Source organism: Aegilops tauschii, chromosome 4 (genome assembly GCF_002575655.3).
Source record: "Aegilops tauschii subsp. strangulata cultivar AL8/78 chromosome 4, Aet v6.0, whole genome shotgun sequence".
NCBI classification, from domain to species: Eukaryota; Viridiplantae; Streptophyta; class Magnoliopsida; order Poales; family Poaceae; genus Aegilops; species Aegilops tauschii.
In genome coordinates, this window is record NC_053038.3 from 198,436,331 (window position 1) to 198,456,542 (window position 20,212).

The window sequence follows — 20,212 nt, forward strand, 5'->3', positions numbered from 1 at the left end:
ATATTCATCATGGGGCTTAAATAAAATTTCAAGATTATAAGAAGAATCACCCCAATCATGATCATTGCAACAAGTAGTGGACATAGCAAAACTAGCATCCCCAAGCTTAGGGTTTTGCATATCATTAACACAACTCACACTAATAGAATTTATAATAACATCATTGCAATCATGCTTTTGATTCAAGGAACTATCAAGTACGGGTGCAATAGCAATAATCTCATGTTTAACATAAGGAACTATAGAAAATTCATCTCCATAAACATTGGCATGAAGGCCATAAGAATAGCAAGCATCGTGTTCATCAAGGGATATTTCAATCAAATCATCGGAATCATAATTATCTATAGATTCATGCATATCATTATTTTCTTCCAAAGCAACAGTCATTCTCTCAATAAATTCCTTAACATAGGCATTATGAGCATAGTTTTCATAGCAATATTTAAGTATGTCGGAATTTTCAGATTTGTAGAGAGTAATATCATACTTTTCAATCAAATAAGCTACTTCACGAGCACCCTTAAAAACGACAAATTCTTCAATTTGTTCGATATCATAGTAACTATAAACACCCTTTTCATAAGAAGATAGGATTTCATTATCATTAAACTCACATAGGTAGGGAAGGTGTTTTTTAGGGTTATTAGAGCAACAAGTAAAATCATAAATTTCACAAAGATTCTAAGCATAGCATAGCAAACTATTTATTTGATACCATAAGAGCTTCCCTTTTTCAGACAAACGATGACGCACAAAATGAGCATGCTCATCTAAAGATTTTTCCTCAACTAAACTAGTTGGGGTTTCAGCACGAGCACATATAGATCGAAGATGATCCAAGTAGAACACTTTAAGTGGATCCATATCAATAGATTTTTAGCAAGAAAAGATGCAAGCAAATAGAAGGCACATGGAAACACAAACAAAAAGACATACGGGAAGAAGGCGAAGAAAAGGCAAAGGTTTTCGAAAATCGTTTTAGAAGTGGGGGAGAGGAAAACGAGAGGCGAATGGCAAATAATGTAATGCGAGGGAGAAGAGTTTATGATGGGTACTTGTTATGTCTTGACTTGAGAGTAGATCTTCCCGGCAACGGCGCCAGAAATCCTTCTTGCTACCTCTTGAGCATGCGTTGGTTTTCCCTTGAAGAGGAAAGGGTGATGCAGCAAAGTAGCGTAAGTATTTCCCTCAGTTTTTGAGAACCAAGGTATCAATCCAGTAGGAGACTACACGCAAATCGCCTAGTACCTGCACAAACAATCAAGAACCTTGCAACCAACGCGATAAAGGGGTTGTCAATCCTTCACGGCCACTTGCAAAATTGAGATCTGATAAAGATAATAATATAAATATTTTTGGTATTTTTGTTGTATAGATTGGAAAGTAAAGATTGCAAAATAAATGGCGACAGAAATTGGCAAGTTGACGGGGAACTAATATGATGTAAAATAGACCCGGGGGCCATAGGTTTCACTAGTGGCTTCTCTCATGATAGCATATATTACGGTGGGTGAACAAATTACCGTCGAGCAATTGATAGAAAAGCGCATAGTTATGAAAATATCTAGGCATGATCATGAACATAGGCATCACGTCCGTGTCAAGTAGACCGAAACGATTATGCATCTACTACTATTACTCCACACATCGACCGCTATCCAGCATGCATCTAGAGTATTAAGTTCATAAGAACAGAGTAACGCATTAGGCAAGATGACATGATGTAGAGGGATAAACTCAAGCAATATGATATAAACCCCATCTTTTTATCCTCGATGGCAACAATACAATACGTGCCTTGCTACTCCTGCTGTCACTGGAAAAGGACACCGCAAGATTGAACCCAAAGCTAAGCACTTCTCCCATTGCAAGAAAGATCAATCTAGTAGGCCAAACTAAACCGATAATTCGAAGAGACTTGCAAAGATATCAAATCATGCATAAAAGAATTCAAAGAAGAATCAAATATTGTTCATAGATAATCTTGATCATAAACCCACAATTCATCGGATCTCGGCAAACACACCGCAAAAAGTATTACATCAAATAGATCTCCAAGAACATCGAGGAGAACTTTGTATTGAGAACCAAAGAGAGAGAAGAAGCCATCTACCTAATAACTATGGACCCGAATGTCTGTGGTAAACTACTCACACATCATCGGAGAGGCTATGGTGTTGATGTAAAAGCTCTCCATGATCGATTCCCCCTCCGGCGGAGCGCCGAAAAAGGCCCCAAGATGGGTTCTCATGGGTACAGAAGGTTGCGGTGGTGGAAAAGTGGTTTCGTGGCTCTCCTGAATGTTTTCAGGGTATAAGAGTATATATAGGCGAAAGAAGTAGGTTGGTGGGGCTATGAGGGCCCCACGAGGGTGGGGGGTGCGCCCTCCTGCCTCGTGGCCGCCTCGTTGCGTCTCTGACTTCCACTCCATGTCTCCTGGATTGCGTTTGTTCCAAGAAAGATCCTCGAGGTTTCGTTCCGTTTGGATTCCGTTTGATATTCCTTTTCTGCGAAACACTGAAATAGGCAAAAAAATCAAGTGGCACTGGGCCTCCGGTTAATAGGTTAGTCCCAAAAATAATATAAAAGAGCATATTAAAGGCCATTAAACATCCAAAACAGATAATATAATAGCATGGAACGATCATAAATTATAGATATGTTGGAGACGTATCAGTATTCGGGTTGCGACTTAGAGTCATCGGGATCAGTGTCAAAGCTAGCATCGACGTAACTATTTATGACGAGCTCTTTGTCACCTCCATAAACGAGAAACATATCCTTAGTCCTTTTCAGGCATTTCAGGATGTTCTTGACCGCTGTCTAGTGATCCACTCCTGGATTACTTTGGTACTTCCCTGCTAAACTTATAGCAAGGCACACATCAGGTTTGGTACACAGCATTGCATACATGATAGAACCTATGGCTGAGGCATAGGGAATGACTTTCATTTTCTCTCTATCTTCTGCAGTGGTCGGGTATTGAGTCTGACTCAGCTTCACACCTTGTAACACAGGCAAGAACCCTTTCTTTGACTGATCCATTTTGAACTTCTTCAAAACTTTATCAAGGTATGTGCTTTGTGAAAGTCCAATTAAGTGTCTTGATCTATCTCTATAGATCTTGATGCCCAATATATAAGCAGCTTCACCGAGGTCTTTCATTGAAAAATTCTTATTCAAGTATCCTTTTATGCTATGCAAAAATTCTATATCATTTCCAATCAACAGTATGTCATCCACATATAATATTAGGAATGCTACAGAGCTCCCACTCACTTTCTTGTAAATACAGGCTTCTCCAAAAGTCTGTATAAAACCATATGCTTTGATCACACTATCAAAGCGTATATTCCAACTCTGAGAGGCTTGCACCAGTCCATAAATGGATCGTTGGAGCTTGCGCACTTTGTTAGCACCTTTAGGATCAAAAAAAACCTTCTGGTTGCATCATATACAACTCTTCTTTAAGAAATCCATTAAGGAATGCAGTTTTGACATCCATTTGCCAAATTTCATAATCATAAAATGCGGCAATTTCTAACATGATTCAGACAGACTTAAGCATCGCTACGGGTGAGAAGGTCTCATCGTAGTCAACTCCTTAAACTTGTCGAAAGCCCATATAGTTCTCATCCTCTCTAGTGTAGAGATTCTAATCTCATTCTCACTAATCTATCCATGACAACGAACTGACATAGGTTTTAGCATGCCAAAAAAGGAGATGGTAGCATTTGGTTTTGCCAGGGTAGGAAGGAGCTCGGATAGAAAAAGGAGCCGGTGGAGATAGCTTAACCTTGCATGTGAGAATAACATGTCGAATGCTGGGAGGAGATTGTGCGCGGATGGCCAACATGTTTGCTCGAGCAAGCTGATGGCCGACAGTTGTGCTTGAGTGCAGACAGAGCGCCAAGCTCGAGTTTGACGGGAGGCGGCATAGCTCGGACAAATGTGTGCATTAGTAAAAAAAACTGTAAAAACTTCTAATATTCGCAATCATCCATGAGAACAAAACTTTGCTAATTCATGAAGCTCATAGTCAGAACCTTAGAGGCATTATTCTCTTGTCTTGTCAGCGTGCTACATAGCCATAGTCAGAACTCGAAAGTTATTGAACAATTATATGCTTGGACACAAATTTTTGAGATAGATTATTGCTTGCTTCATGGACTCATGTAATCATAGTATCATTAGCGATCTAGAGGGAGAAAAACAACATCAGTGATGAAATGATCACATGCATGAGATTGCATTCTTGATTTAAGTTGCAGAATAGCCGAGCATGCATACTGTTGATTTAACATATATATGGCCCCATAACTGAGTGCAAAGATGCTAGGACTGTGCACATATTCATTTATTAGTTGCTTAATCTGGCAAGAAAGTAGAGATGACAATAAGCAGAAAAATCTAAAATATGTGGTAACTGAAAGAGACCTATTTTCATGGCCTGCATTAAGGGAGGATGAAAAATGCATATGCATGTCAATCCAGCAAAGCTTTCGCCCAAGCAGTCGAACCTCTGGATGTCTGCTTCGGTGGAGTGGAAGTTGGTCGCTCACCTGAAGGCTCCTGGAGGGGATCAACTGGAACAACAGCTGTCGGAACTGGAGTGCGGCAGGTCAGAAACGCAAGGGGACAACACGTTTGATGTCAAGTTTGCCGACGCCTCGCTCCCACGGGACACTGTCGATGTCAAGGTTGCGGTCGCGGTCACAATTGCTGACGCCGGCTTCGATGTCTCGCCCTCGTCGTAATCCTAGCCACCCCCTGCTCAGCCGTTCCCGATGCTTGTCCTCGTGAACCCCCATTAGCAGCACGTGCACCAAGCATCACGACGTCTCCTCCTCCCGGGCATCTATGCTGGAGATCCTCCTCCACCTTGCAGCATCAGACCTCTCTATATACGCAATAGTAGCATAGCAGAACATCAAAATTAGCAACGACAAAGCCAGGCAGAGCCAACCAGCGCCCACCTCAATGCTCACCCGTCCTCTGCAGCCACTCCCCAACGTCCAGGCCCATGGCCCTTCGGATCCCGTGGGAGTACTCTGCGTCCATCTGGAGTAGCGGCACAGAGGGGATCAGGCGGCATCCCGTGGTGGGGAAGGAAATTCTCCCGGAAGCTTTGGGGGCGCTACGTTTGATGTGCCTCCCGCCCCTTGTTACACTGCGCCGCCCCATTCCACATGCTCACCATCCTCCCCCATCTCCATTAATTTTGGCCAAGTGGCAGCCGAGCAACACCTGTGTGCCTCCACCCTCTCCAACGCTTTCGCTGGAGGCCGGGGGCGGATGGGAAGCGGGGGATGGACTGGCGGATCCGGCGCACCTCCACCAGGGTGAGATCCTCCCCCACCGTGTCCCCTTCTTCTCTCGCTGCCCGCCGCCGGAACAGCCCGCTACCCCCCCAACTTCAATCCAAATCGGAGAGTACACATCGAAGGAGCACGACATGGGAGCAAGAGGTTGGAGATTGAGGGGACTGCCAGCAGCGCTAGAGAAGACTAGGGGTAGATGGCCGCAGAAGAAGATGGGCCAGCGACAGCGGCGCATGCCGGTACAGATCGAGGAGAGCACGAAGGAACCCGTGCGTATTCTGAATTAGCCACTTTGAAAAGGGTCGTGGATTTAATATACCAAACTACGAGGTCCTTTGTGCAAAAACAAAATGTTATTTCGGAGTAGCCACTTCAAATAGGGACTGCGGGTTTAATTATCAGAAACCACAAGGATTTCTCTGCAAAAAGTGCGTGACGGTCAACCTAACAAAAGTAATGTGTGCTTTATTAGTACGTAAAGATAAAGATATTGCATGGCGGGAAGAGGGAGTGGAAAGGCGCCGCCGGGTGACGCGTGATCTGGATCTGTCGGGAGAGATTGAAGGATTAATAGAAGAAACACGTTGGATCGCAATTTTTAGGGTTTATACGTACAAACCCTTCAGTCATGTCGCTTTGTATAAGGCGATGAGGAACGCCTGGTCGTCGGCGCAGGGAGTGATATTTAAGGATAAGAAACCAAACATCTTCCTTGCCCAATTCATGTGCTTGGGCGATTGGAATCGTGTCATGAATGACGGCCCATGGCTGTTCAGAAACGCCGCTGTGGTGCTGGAAGAATATGATGGATTGACGAATGTAGAGGAGTACAAACTAGATCGGATTGCGGTCTGGGCACGCATTATTGGCATACCGGATGGTCTCATGAAGAAAACAGAGATTGCTGAGAAAATAGCTAGAAAGGTGGGCATCCCCCTATCAAAGTTGTTGTCGATGAGGGCCGTATCAATCCAGCAAAATACTTGAGAGCCCGGGTGCACATAATGCTGGACACCCCCATTGTTCGATTTGTTCCGCCGACGTTGAAGGAGAGTAAAAGGTATCCTGTTGAATATGAAAAGCTGCCTGATTTCTGTGATTTTTGTGGCCTTATCGGACATCTGGTAACTGAATGCGGGGATGGCATGCACAAGGCAGAGGATTGCGAGTGGGGGGACTGGCTTCTGGTGAACTTTGATAGTCCCTCTGGTGGATCTGGCAGTGGTAGAGGAAGGACGAACGTGGGAAGACCTAGGGAGAGGGATGGAGATCTAGGAAGAGGAAGAGGTAATCCGGGTGACCCAATTTCTGAAGAAAATAATGATATGGAGCTAGACCATGGGAGGTCGAGTAACCAGGGGGCTGTTGTCCCGTGGCAAAGAAAAGGCTTATTGGTCAAGATGGAGTAGTGATACAACATGGTGGGAGGGATGGCTTAACTCCACCACCAGGATTTGTCAATGAGAAAGTTGGTCTGCTCGAAGCTGGGAAAAATGCAATAGTGGACAAGAGCAAGATGAGTACACCTGAAAAGATTCACGATCCTAAGAGGCTGAGGGCGACCTCAGTTGCAGCTAGCCTACCAACCGATGAATCGGCGACACCCCTCGAGGGTGATCGCTAGGGCCAATGAAGATTATAAGCTGGAACTGTCGGGGCATCTTAGGTGCCCCGACAGTTCAGTCGCTTCTGGAGATCCAGAGGCGGCATAAACCCGATGTGTTTTTTCTATCTGAAACACACTTGGATGATGATAAGGCAAAAGCACTAATGAGGAAGCTTGGCATGGATGAAAGAATAGTTGCACCAAGCATGGATGGAAGAAAAGGGTGGGCTCTTGAAGGATATGGGGTATGTTGGCCATAAATTCACTTGGTTTAGAGGTGGACTGAAGGAACGTTTGGACAGAGTTGTTACAAATGCTGAATGGATGGGCATGCACCCGTATGCAGGCTTGTGTAACCTGGAGATGGGAAAATCTGATCATCGACCCATCCTGTTAGATACGGAATATCTCTCTGGTGTAGCAGAGAATAGGCCCAAGTTCAAGCGACATTTTGAGGCTAGATGGCTAGAAGAGGAAACTGTTGAAGAGGTCGTAAGGACAGCCTGGCAGAAGGCCGTGCGCCAAGGCTTACACCCAACTGTGAATGGGAAAATTGATTCAATTCATCTCGATCTGCATGACTGGGACAGAAAAACACTGAAAGGGCCTCGAGCCCGACTTAATAAAGCTCAGAAGGAGCTGGAGACACTCATGCAGGCACCATATACGGAGGAGGTCAGGGCAAAGCAAAAAGAACTCTCGGTCCTCATAGAAAATTTGTTGGACCAAGAAGAATTTTTTTGGGCCCAACGAGGTAGAGTTAGATGGCTACGGAAAGGCGATCGTAATACACAGTATTTTAACCAATTTGCCTCAGCGAGAAGGAGGGGAAATATGATTAAAAGGCTTTGTAATAATAATAATGGGTGGACCGAGGGTAATGATAACCTTAGTCCACTGATTCGTGATTACTTTGATGGACTATTTCATTCGGATGGTGTAGAATGTGATCAACAATTGTTGCAGGCAGTGAAACCACGTGTTACACGTGAGATGAATAGCTTGCTAACAGCAACATATACCCGAGAAGAGGTCCGTAAGGCCCTATTCCAAATCGGGTACATGAAAGCACCTAGGCCGGATGGGCTACATGCAGTCTTTTATAAGAGATTTTGGCACATCTTGGGGGAGGAGCTTGTTGGAAATATGCCCTAGAGGCAATAATAAATTGGTTATTATTATATTTCCTTGTTCATGATAATCGTTTATTATCCATGCTAGAATTGTATTGATAGGAAACTCAGATACATGTGTGGATACATAGACAACACCATGTCCCTAGTAAGCCTCTAGTTGACTAGCTCGTTGATCAATAGATGGTTACGGTTTCCTGACCATGGACATTGGATGTCGTTGATAACAGGATCACATCATTAGGAGAATGATGTGATGGACAAGACCCAATCCTAAGCCTAGCACAAGATCGTGTAGTTCGTTTGCTAAGAGCTTTTCTAATGTCAAGTATCATTTCCTTAGACCATGAGATTGTGCAACTCCCGGATACCGTAGGAATGCTTTGGGTGTACCAAACGTCACAACGTAACTGGGTGGCTATAAAGGTGCACTACAGGTATCTCCGAAAGTGTCTGTTGGGTTGGCACGAATCGAGACTGGGATTTGTCACTCCGTGTAAACGGAGAGGTATCTCTGGGCCCACTCGGTAGGACATCATCATAATGTGCACAATGTGACCAAGGAGTTGATCACGGGATGATGTGTTACGGAATGAGTAAAGAGACTTGCCGGTAACGAGATTGAACAAGGTATCGGGATACCGACGATCGAATCTCGGGCAAGTAACATACCGATTGACAAAGGGAATTGTATACGGGATTGATTGAATCCTCGACATCGTGGTTCATCCGATGAGATCATCGAGGAGCATGTGGGAGCCAACATGGGTATCCAGATCCCGCTGTTGGTTATTGACCGGAGAGTCGTCTCGGTCATGTCTGCGTGTCTCCCGAACCCGTAGGGTCTACACACTTAAGGTTCGGTGACGCTAGGGTTATAGAGATATTAGTATGCGGTAACCCGAAAGTTGTTCGGAGTCCCGGATGAGATCCCGGACGTCACGAGGAGTTCCGGAATGGTCCGGAGGTAAAGATTTATATATGGGAAGTCTTATTTTGGTCGCCAGAAAAGTTTCGCGCATTATCGGTATTGTACCGGGAGTGCCGAAAGGGGTCCGGGGGTCCACCAGCCCCGGGGGGGCGCATGGGCTGTAGGGGTGTGCGCCTTGGCCTATATGGGCCAAGGGAACCAGCCCCAAGAGGCCCATGCGCCAAGAGATAAGATAAAGGGAGAGTCCTAAAGGGGGAAGGCACCTCCGAGGTGCCTTGGGGAGGATGGACTCCTCCCTGGCCGCACCCTTCCTTGGAGGAAGGGCCAAGGCTGCGCCCTCCCCCTCTCCCTTGGCCCTATATATAGTGGGGGGAGGGAGGGCAGCAAAACCCCAAGCCCTGGTGCCTCCCTCTCCCTCCCGTGACACATCTCCCTCCTCCCCGCTTGCGCTTGGCGAAGCCCTGCCGGGATCCCGCTACTTCCACCACCACGCCGTCGTGCTGCTGGATCTCCATCAACCTCTCCTCCCCCCTTGCTGGATCAATAAGGAGGAGACGTCGCTGCTCCGTACGTGTGTTGAACGCGGAGGTGCCGTCCGTTCGGCGCTAGGATCATCCACGATTTGGATCACGACGAGTACGAGTCCATCAACCCCGTTCTCTTGAACGCTTCCGCTCGCGATCTACAAGGGTATGTAGATGCACTCCTCTCTCTCGTTGCTAGATGACTCCATAGATTGATCTTGGTGATGCGTAGAAAATTTTGAATTTCTGCTACGTTCCCCAAAAGTGGCATCATGAGCTAGGTTTATGCGTAGTTTCTATGCACGAGTAGAACACAAAGTAGTTGTGGGCGTCGATTTTGTCAATTTACTTGTCGTTACTAGTCTTATCTTGATTCGGCGGCATCGTGGGATGAAGCGGCCCGGACCGACCTTACACGTACTCTTACGTGAGACAGGTTCCACCGACTGACATGCACTAGTTGCATAAGGTGGCTAGCGGGTGTCTGTCTCTCCCACTTTAGTCGGATCGGATTCGATGAAAAGGGTCCTTATGAAGGGTAAATAGAAATTGGCATATCACGTTGTGGCTTTTGCGTAGGTAAGAAACGTTCTTGCTAGAAACCCATAGCAGCCACGTAAAACATGCAACAACAATTAGAGGACGTCTAACTTGTTTTTGCAGGGTATGCTATGTGATGTGATATGGCCAAAAGGATGTGATGAATGATATATGTGATGTATGAGATTGATCATGTTCTTGTATAGGAATCACGACTTGCATGTCGATGAGTATGACAACCGGCAGGAGCCATAGGAGTTGTCTTAATTTATTGTATGACCTGCGTGTCAATGAAAACGCCATGTAATTACTTTACTTTATTGCTAACCGTTAGCCATAGTAGTAGAAGTAATAGTTGGCGATACAACTTCATGAAGACACAATGATGGAGATCATGGTGTCATGCCGGTGACGAAGGTGATCATGCCGCGCCTCGAAGATGGAGATCAAAGGCGCAGGATGATATTGGCCATATCACGTCACTTTATGATTTGCATGTGATGTTTATCATGTTTACATCTTATTTGCTTAGAACGACGGTAGCTTAAATAAGATGATCCCTCACTAAAATTTCAAGAGACGTGTTCCCCCTAACTGTGCACCGTTGCGAAGGTTCGTTGTTTCGAAGCATCACGTGATGATCGGGTGTGATAGATTCTAACGTTCGAATACAACGGGTGTTGACGAGCCTAGCATGTACAGACATGGCCTCGGAACACATGCAAAACACTTAGGTTGACTTGACGAGCCTAGCATGTACAGACATGGCCTCGGAACACAAGAGACCGAAAGGTCGAACATGAGTCGTATAGTAGATACGATCAACATGGAGATGTTCACCGATGATGACTAGTCCGTCTCACGTGATGATCGGACACGGCCTAGTTTGACTCGGATCATGTATCACTTAGATGACTAGAGGGATGTCTATCTGAGTGGGAGTTCATTAAATAATCAGATGAACTTCATTATCATGAACATAGTCAAAAAGTCTTTGCAAATTATGTCATAGCTTGCGCTTTAGTTCTACTGTTTAAGATATGTTCCTGGAGAAATTTTAGTTGAAAGTTGATAGTAGCAATTATGCGGACTGGGTCCGTGAACTGAGGATTGTCCTCATTGCTGCACAGAAGGCTTATGTCCTTAATGCACCGCTCGGTGTGCTGAACCTCAGCGTCGTCTGTAGATGTTGCGAAACATCTGACATACACGTTTTGATGACTACATGATAGTTCAGTGCGTAATGCTAACGGTTTAGAATTGTGGCACCAAAGATGTTTTGAAACGTCGCAGAACATGTGAGATGTTCCGAAGACTGAAATTGGGATTTCAGACTAGTGCCCACGTCAAGAGGTATGAGACCCCTGACAAGTTTCTTAAGCCTGCAAACTAAGGGAGAAAAGCTCAATCGTTGAGCATGTGCTCAGATTGTCTGAGTACTACAATCACTTGAATCAAGTGGGAGTTAATCTTCCAGATGAGATAGTGATGATTCTCCATAGTCACTGCAACCAAGCTATTAGAGCTTCGTGATGAACTATAACATATCAGGGATAGATATGATGATCCTTGAGCAACTCGCGATGTTTGACACCGCGAAAGTAGAAATCAAGAAGGAGCATCAATTGTTGATGGTTAGTAAAACCACTAGTTTCTAGAAGGGCAAGGGCAAAAGGGATACTTCATGAAACAGCAAATCATTTGCTGCTCTAGTGAAGAATCCCAAGGTTGAACCCAAACCCGAGACTAAGTGCTTCTGTAATGAGGGGAACGGTCACTGAAGCAGAACTACCCTAGATACTTGGTAGATGAGAAGGCAGGCAAGGTCGACAGAAGTATATTGGATATACATTATATGAATGTGTACTTTACTAGTACTCCTAGCAGCACCAGGGTATTAGATACCGGTTCGGTTGCTAAGTGTTAGTAACTCGAAATAAAAGCTGCGGAATAAACGGAGACTAGCTAAAGGTGAGATGACGATATGTGTTGGAAGTGTTTCCAAGGTTGATGTGATCAAGCAGCGCATGCTCCCTCTACCATCGAGATTTGGTGTTTGCGTTGAGCATGATTGGATTATGTTTATCGCAATATGGTTATTCATTTAAGGAGAATAATGGTTACTCTGTTTATTTGAATAATACCTTCAATGGTCTTGCACCTAAAATGAATCTCGATCGCAGTGATACACATGTTCGTGCCAAAAGATATAAAATAGTAATGATAGTACCACATACTTGTGGCACTGCCATTTGAGTCATATTGGTATAGAACGCATGAAGAAGCTCCATGTAGATGGATCTTTGGACTCAGTCGTTTTTGAAAAGATTGAGACATGCGAACCATGTCTATTGGTATGCATGAAGAAACTCCATGCAGATGGATCGTTTGGACTCACTTGATTTTGAATCACTTGAGACATGCAAATCATACCACATGGGCAAGATGACTGAAAGGCCTCGTTTTCAGTAAGATGGAACAAGAGAGCAACTTATTGGAAGTAATACATTTTGATGTATGCAGTCCAATGAGTGCTGAGGCATGCAGTGGATATCGTTATGTTCTTACTTCACAGATGATTTGAGTAGATGTTGAGTGTATTTACTTGATGAAACACAAGTCTGAATTATTGAAAGGTTCAAGTAATTTCAGAGTGAAGTTGAAGATCGTCGTGACAAGAGGATAAAATGTCTGTGATATGATCATAGAGATGAGTATCTGAGTTACGAGTTTGGCACACAATTAAGACATTGTGGAAAGTGTTTCACAATTAATACCGCCTGGAACAACACAGTGTGATGGTGTGTCCGAACATCATAACTGCACCCTATTGGATATGGTGCATGCCATGATGTCTCTTATCGAATTACCACTATAGTTTATGGGTTAGGCATTAGAGATAACCGCATTCACTTTAAAAGGGGCACCACGCAATTCCGTTGAGACGACACCGTTTAGACAAACCTAAGTTGTCGTTTCTTAAAAGTTTGGGGCTGCGATGCTTATGTGAAAAAGTTTCAGGCTGATAAGCTAGAACCCAAAGCGGATAAATGCATCTTCATAGAATACCCAAAACAGTTGGGTATACCTCCTATTTCAGATCTGGAAGCAAAAGTAATTGCTTCTAGAAACGGGTCCTTTCTCGAGGAAAAGTTTCTCTCGAAAGAATTGAGTGGGAGGATGGTGGAGACTTGATAAGGTTATTGAACCATAACTTCAACTAGTGTGTAGCAAGGCACAGGAAGTTGTTCCTGTGGCACCTACACCAATTGAAGTGGAAGCTTATGATAGTGATCATGAAACTTCGGATCAAGTCACTACCAAACCTCGTAGGACGACGAGGATGCGTACTACTTCGGAGTAATGCGTGATCCTGTCTTGGAAGTCATGTTGCTAGACAACAATGAACCTACGAGCTATGGAGAAGCGATGGTGGGCCCATATTCCGACAAATGGTTAGAAGCCACGAAATCCGAGATAGGATCCATGTATCAGAACAAAGCATGGACTTTGGTGAACTTGCCCGATGATCGGCAAGCCATTGAGATAAATGGATCTTTAAGAAGAAGACGGACGTGGACGGTAAGGTTACCGTCTATGAAGCTCGACTTGTGGCAAAGAGTGTTTTCACAAGTTCAAGGAGTTGACTACGATGAGATTTTCTCATCCGTAGCGATGCTTAAGTCCGTCGGATTCATGTAGCATTAGCTGCATTTATGAAATCTAGCAGATGGATGTCAAAACAAGTTTCCTTACCAGTTTTCGTAAGGAAAGGTTGTATGTGATACAATCAGAAAGGTTTTGTCGATCCTAAGGATGCTAAAAGGTATGCTAGCTCCAGCGATCCTTCCATGGACTAGAGCAAGCATCTCGGAGTCAGAATATACGCTTTGATGGAGTGATCAAAGTTTTTGGGTTTATACAAAGTTTGTTAGAAACTTGTATTTACAATAAAGTGAGTGGGAGCGCTACAACATTTCTGATAAGTATATGTGAATGACATATTGTTGATCCGAAATGATGTAAAATTTATGGAAAGCATAAAGGGTTGTTTGAAAGGAGTTTTTAAAAGGAAGACCTGGATAAAGCTGCTTACATATTGGGCATCAAGATCTATAGAGATAGATCAAGACGCCTGATGATACTTTCAAAGAACGCACACCTTGACATGATTTTGAAAGAGTTCAAAATAGGACAGCAAAGAAGGAGTTCTTGGTTGTGTTACAAGGTGTGAGCATTGAGTAAGACTCAAGACCTGACCACAGCAGAAGAGAGAGAAAGGACGAAGGTCGTCCCCTATGCTTTAGACGTAGGCTCTACAGTATGCTATGCTGTGTACCGCACATGAAGTGTGCCTTGCCATGAGTTGGTCAAGGGGTACAATAGTGATCCGGGAATGGATCACATGACAGCGGTCGAACTTATCCTTAGTATCTAGTGGACTAAGGAATTTTCTCGATTATGGAGGTGAAAAGGAGTTCGTCGTAAAGGGTTACGTCGATGCGAACTTTGACACTAATCCGGATGACTCTGAGTAGTGAACCGGATTCGTATAGTAGAGCAGTTATTTGAAACGGCTGCAAGTAGCGTGTGGTAGCATCCACAAGATGACATAGATATTCGTAAAGCACACACGGATCTGAAAGGTTCAGACCCGTTGACTAATAACCTCTCTCACAAGCATAACATGATCAAACCAGAACTCATTGAGTGTTAATCACATAGTGATGTGAACTAGATTGTTGACTCTAGTAAACTCTTTGGATGTTGGTCACATGGTGATGTGACCTGTGAGTGTTAATCACATGGTGATGTGAACTAGATTATTGACTCTAGTGCAAGTGGGAGACTGTTGGAAATATGCCCTAGAGGCAATAATAAATTGGTTATTATTATATTTCCTTGTTCATGATAATCGTTTATTATCCATGCTAGAATTGTATTGATAGGAAACTCAGATACATGTGTGGATACATAGACAACACCATGTCCCTAGTAAGCCTCTAGTTGACTAGCTCGTTGATCAATAGATGGTTACGGTTTCCTGACCATGGACATTGGATGTCGGTGATAACAGGATCACATCATTAGGAGAATGATGTGATGGACAAGACCCAATCCTAAGCCTAGCACAAGATCGTGTAGTTCGTTTGCTAAGAGCTTTTCTAATGTCAAGTATCATTTCCTTAGACCATGAGATTGTGCAACTCCCGGATACCGTAGGAATGCTTTGGGTGTACCAAACGTCACAACGTAACTGGGTGGCTATAAAGGTGCACTACAGGTATCTCCGAAAGTGTCTGTTGGGTTGGCACGAATCGAGACTGGGATTTGTCACTCCGTGTAAACGGAGAGGTATCTCTGGGCCCACTCGGTAGGACATCATCATAATGTGCACAATGTGACCAAGGAGTTGATCACGGGATGATGTGTTACGGAATGAGTAAAGAGACTTGCCGGTAACGAGATTGAACAAAGTATCGGGATACCGACGATCGAATCTCGGGCAAGTAACATACCGATTGACAAAGGGAATTGTATACGGGATTGATTGAATCCTCAACATCGTGGTTCATCCGATGAGATCATCGAGGAGCATGTGGGAGCCAACATGGGTATCCAGATCCCGCTGTTGGTTATTGACCGGAGAGTCGTCTCGGTCATGTCTGCGTGTCTCCCGAACCCGTAGGGTCTACACACTTAAGGTTCGGTGACGCTAGGGTTGTAGAGATATTAGTATGCGGTAACCCGAAAGTTGTTCGGAGTCCCGGATGAGATCCCGGACATCACGAGGAGTTCCGGAATGGTCCGGAGGTAAAGATTTATATATGGGAAGTCTTATTTTGGTCGCCGGAAAAGTTTCGCGCATTATCGGTATTGTACCGGGAGTGCCAAAAGGGGTCCGGGGGTCCACCAGTCCCGGGGGGCCACATGGGCTGTAGGGGTGTGCGCCTTGGCCTATATGGGCCAAGGGAACCAGCCCCAAGAGGCCCATGCGCCAAGAGATAAGATAAAGGGAGAGTCCTAAAGGGGGAAGGCACCTCCGAGGTGCCTTGGGGAGGATGGACTCCTCCCTGGCCGCACCCTTCCTTGGAGGAAGGGCCAAGGCTGCGCCCCCTCTCCCTTGGCCCTATATATAGTGGGGGGGAGGGAGGGCAGCAAAACCCCAAGCCCTGGTGCCTCCCTCTCCCTCCCGTGACACATCTCCCTCCTCCCCGCTTGTGCTTGGCGAAGCCCTGCCGGGATCCCGCTACTTCCACCACCACGCCGTCGTGCTGCTGGATCTCCATCAACCTCTCCTCCCCCCCTTGCTGGATCAAGAAGGAGGAGACATCGCTGCTCCGTACGTGTGTTGAACGCGGAGGTGCCGTCCGTTCGACACTAGGATCATCGGTGATTTGGATCACGACGAGTACGACTCCATCAACCCCGTTCTCTTGAACGCTTCCGCTCGCGATCTACAAGGGTATGTAGATGCACTCCTCTCTCTCGTTGCTAGATGACTCCATAGATTGATCTTGGTGATGCGTAGAAAATTTTGAATTTCTGCTACGTTCCCCAACAGAGCTCACTGATGAGGTCTTGGAAGCAATACACATGAGAAAGATACCAGAAGGATGGAACCACACAAATATTGTGCTAATACCAAAGGTAGATAGTCCACAAGTAATCACATAGTTCAGGCGTATAAGTCTTTGCAATGTGATATATAAAATTATTTCCAAAATGTCCCTAAGATTATATCCCCCACACAAAGTGCTTTTGTGCCAGGGAGACTTATAACATATAATGTGCTAATTGCATATGAATGCTTCCATGCAATAAAGAAAAAAAACCCATGGCTCTAATGGGTACTGTGCAGTCAAATTGGACATGATGAAGGCGTATGATCGTGTGGAGTGGGGCTTTTTGAGGAAAATGATGCTAAAACTTGGATTTGATCCAGGTTGGATAGAGATGATCATGGAATGTGTCTCTTCAGTAAGTTATAAGATAAGGTTTAATGGTACATAAACTGAAGATATATTACCCACTAGAGGTTTGAGACAAGGAGACCCCTTGTCCCTTTATTTATTTCTGTTATGCTCAGAAGTATTATCAAGCATGTTGGCGCATGAGGAAGAGGTGGATGGACTGGAAGGTATTAGAGTGTGTCGTAATGCACCATCCATCTCTTATCTTCTTTTTGCAGATGATTCTCTCATACTTATGAAGGCAAATATGCAGAATGCTAATGCTTTGAAGAGGGTTTTAGATGTATATTGTGCAAGCTCGGGACAACTTGTAAGCACGGCAAAATCAAGTGTTTTTTCAGACCCAACACAAGTGTAGCCGTGAGGGAATAGGTGTGCAGAAACCTCGACATATTAACAGAAGCTCTCTCTGACAAATACCTTGGTCTTCCTACAACTGTAGGTGTGGATAGAAGTGATTGTTTTCAGCATCGTACAATCATGAAATCAAGGAGGGTTTACCGACGACAGAGTTAATGGCAGTGGCTAACTGGTATATATGGTGGCAAAGGAGACAGATAGTGAAGGAGAAGCATATTCCAGCACCAGACCGAACAACAGTTTCAATCCGAGTCCTTGCTACAATTTTTTTTCGCTCTCTTGCCGCAAATCAACCAATGAGAAAACGTGATCACATGTGGCAGCAACCGAGAAGGGGAGTGGTGAAGATCAATGTGGATGCTTCCTTTTGCTGTGAAAATATGACTGGAGGTATGGGAGCTATAGCGCGGGATGAGCGTGGAGATTTTACTGCTGCTGGCTGGTTTATACCGCATGTGGCATCCGCAGAGTCAGCGAAGATGATGGCCATTCGCAATGGGTTTTTATCTTGCTTCAAGGATTGGTTGCACTACCTTACAAATTGAATCCGATTGTTCTAATGCGGTTCAAGCTTTTAACCTAGAAGATTACTCGGGGCAGGACTCAGCTATTGTGATAGAAGGAAAAGAATTGGGACTGGACTTTGCTCAGTACGAGATCATTACATGTCTACGTGAAGCAAATGAAGTAGCTGATGTTATAGCCAAATGCTCTCTTTCTAGTAGACTTTCAGAGGTTTGTGAGTGCTCAATCCCGGACTTTATTTCTCATCTTATTGTAAACAATCTCGCTATTATTTGAGAAATCTATCCCTAATAATAAAGCACGGATTGACTCCGTGGGTTCACCGTCACAATACGCTTCTTCCCGTGAATTTACGCTTTCAGTTTTTTCCACCTATATTATTTTCTACATCCGAGGTGGTACTATTCATGTAACCGCGTCCGTCCGTCCGTCAATACCAATTTTTCGTACGTGGTAGTATAGTCCTGTGTTTTGACGCTAGATGAGTTGTACTTTCACCCGGTCCCTCAATAAAACTCCAATCCAATTCCAACACGTTGCCGATTTGGTCTGTACTACTCCAAGCCTGTTCCCGGTCAACTCAATATAAAAATTGAAGCCCGATTGGAACTATCAACAACCTATGCCACGCGGTTATACGTTGCGGCCGTCGTGCTCGTGCGGGAGGATGGAGGACGCCTCGCTGGGGCGCGTGGTCGGCTGAGGGGTGGCGTCCTTGCCGGCGACAGAGATGGCTTCTGCCGCGACGGAGGATGAGAAGGCGGCCGCCGTGCTCGTGCCGGAGGATGGAGGACGCCTAGCCAAGGCGCGTGCTTGGGTGAGGGTTGGCGCCCTTTTCAGCGGCGGAGATGGCGGAGGACGCGGCGGCGGAGATGGCTACGACGCATCCAACCGCCTCCACCAGCCGCCGGGAACCATGGCATGCAATGCCCGGCCACCGCGCTCCTATAGACTGCCACATCACATCCTTACCACAACTACAACCCCGCCACTGCCTGCATCGGGCATCGACGTCGTTTTGCCGTGAGGCCAAAGCAGCACCACCGCCCTCCGGCTCCTGCTGGCGACCGCGGCCTTCGGCCTCTAGCTGCAACAACACTGCATCCCCGCGCGATGGCCTTGCTGTCTCATCTCCTCTCTCCAATGTCTGGTTCTGATGCTAGCGTGATGTGTGTGTTGATGGATCTGATGCAGACCAACGTGAATGAACTGATTAGTTTGACTTTTGTGCATCCGTACCTGAAAATTCAGGTAAGTGCAATGATTGATAATAGCTAAGGAACATGCTTTCTGAATTGCATCCTGATGGTTTTCAACAAACCAGGTCACCAAGCTAGCTATTGTACTGCAGCTCTATTTCAGGTCAGTTAGTAATCAGGATTCAGGATATCCATCAATGTATCAGCCCGGAATGTGGGACAGACGGGGTTGCAACCGGGAGTCTGGCGTCTGCACGCCATTGCGCCTGCAAGACACCGAGATGGACCCGCTGTGGACTGCATCCGCAGTGACGCACTGGCCAGGCCGACATTGGGCAGCGACCGAGTCTGCAGAGTTTACCAATTAGATGGTTGTGGCAAGAACCGGATCATGTATGTTAGGCCATTACTTTACTTGATGGAGATCGAAGTACTCATGGTTATATTTGTGGTTACAATTTGTTAGAAGTAATACTGATTTGCAGCCATTCTCTTTATTATTATATAAATCATGTATTTACTCATCGACAATATGGTCGATCATTTTTTGAATTTGATGTAGTCATCAATTTGATCTGAATGGTAGCTTACTCTCACCTTTTTTTTCACTGCCGACATTCTTTAAATTACATGTCTTTCCTCTGAATCTGATTTACATGAACAGAGCAAGATAAGCAGACCTACTTAAGTTCATGTTCTTTGATTGCAGATGGAGGAGACCATGTTCGTCAGCTCGCGGGCTCATGGTCATCCATGGTTGGCCTTGGTTCCTCGTTAACCATCACTGTTTGGTGTCCGGTAAGCCATCACGTCTTCGAGGCTATACAAAAGCGCCTCTTTTTTAGATGTTTAGAAATTGAGAATTCAAAACATGATCGACCATCGTCTAGAAGCCCCCAAACTAGATCAAGGTCGCCAAATTTGAACTGAAAACGTGATGATAAATAAACAAGGCGTTTGTCGGTCCCTTCTTCGGCAGAGGAGCAGTACGAGGAAGACATGCATGAACAAAGTGACTGATCTAAATGATTAAATCTTTACATCATATGTAATTTATTCTGTTTTTCTTCTCACTCTTTTGTTATTTTTTATATAT

At 45.1% G+C, this 20,212-nt stretch overlaps 1 long non-coding RNA gene across 2 annotated transcripts; it reads right to left on the reverse strand.

The window, feature by feature from the left end:
* Nucleotides 1-1,952: 1,952 nt before the first annotated feature.
* On the reverse strand, nt 1,953-6,304 carry LOC141021270 (uncharacterized). 2 transcript variants are annotated; one of them, XR_012181755.1, is made up of 2 exons: nt 4,992-6,304; nt 1,953-4,903 (listed from the first exon to the last, which is right to left on the reverse strand). It is a non-coding gene; the product is annotated as an uncharacterized lncRNA (long non-coding RNA). The 2 variants fall into 2 exon arrangements; XR_012181756.1 differs by having other exon boundaries at nt 4,980-6,304.
* Nucleotides 6,305-20,212: the final 13,908 nt, after the last annotated feature.